The following is a 963-nucleotide window of genomic DNA, read 5'->3' as shown; positions in this document are numbered from 1 at the left end:
TTTCACATCATTGTTAATGAGGGCTACCAATAGGTGTTAGGAAATGGTGCAAGCATTTTTATGGCATGATAATTAGGTTAAGGATAAGCCTTTCGAAAGCAATCTTTGCAATGCTATTTCAGCCAGCTAAATGCGACGATGCAAAGGTGATAGATTACTTTCAGGAGCATAGTTTCTAAACTTCAAATTGGCAGACCGACTTTAATAGCGATTAGTTTGAATGGGAGAAGAGAGTTCATGGGCAACTAATAACCACATTAAGGGAAAAGGATTTGGTTTTATTGGTTAAACTTAGGTCAGTTCATTGGATCAAGTTGGTGCAAGGTAAAGATAGAGTAAGTGAGGGCGTTTGGTGGGCAGACCCAAAACTAACCTCAAAGCCATGTGTCTAAGTTGGTCTCTAATAGAAGGGAAGCTCGATGGAAGCCTCCTGTAGTAAATTACTTGCTCAATTTTAATGTAGACAACTCTACTAGAGGTAAACCCTGCTGGATGTAGAGGTATTCTAACAAATTCTGATGAAAAGTTTATCGCCTATGTTTTTTGGCACTACCGATATGTTTGTACCTAATTGTGCAGAAGTCGACACAATTATAGCGGTCTTAGAACTATGTGTGGCTTGAAAAGAAATCATTATTTATTGGATCAATTTCAACAATCACTATCGTTTGGGTGCTAAATAATTATAAAAGACCTTGATATGCAGATTATTTCAATAAACTAATGTCGCAACAAGTTATTGGATGCGTTCTGTTTTGGAATGCGTTTGCCAAAGCAAACAACTGTTCTGATGCTCTTGCAAAAATGAGGGTGATTAGAAGTTGGAAATGTTTGCGGCTTGATGTTGATAGAGTGGCAGCTGTTGAAATATTTTGGTGATAAAAATTCCCCTCCTCTCCTGTACAAAATCTGGAATAAAATATGGGGCTAACGTCGGCTATACAGCTATTGCACAAAAGCCGT

The 963-nt window shown here is 38.0% G+C and overlaps 1 pseudogene; it reads left to right on the top strand.

Annotated features, from left to right (window-relative positions):
- The first annotated feature begins 723 nt into the window (after positions 1-723).
- LOC110429152 (glutathione S-transferase F9-like) overlaps positions 724-963 on the top strand; it is a 4799-nt pseudogene continuing 4559 nt past the window's right edge.

The sequence above is a fragment of the Theobroma umbraticum genome, unplaced genomic scaffold (assembly GCF_002168275.2).
Source record: "Theobroma umbraticum cultivar Fairchild unplaced genomic scaffold, ASM216827v3 scaffold_44.0, whole genome shotgun sequence".
Lineage (NCBI taxonomy): Eukaryota > Viridiplantae > Streptophyta > Magnoliopsida > Malvales > Malvaceae > Theobroma > Theobroma umbraticum.
This window is presented reverse-complemented; position numbering and strand designations above follow the sequence as displayed.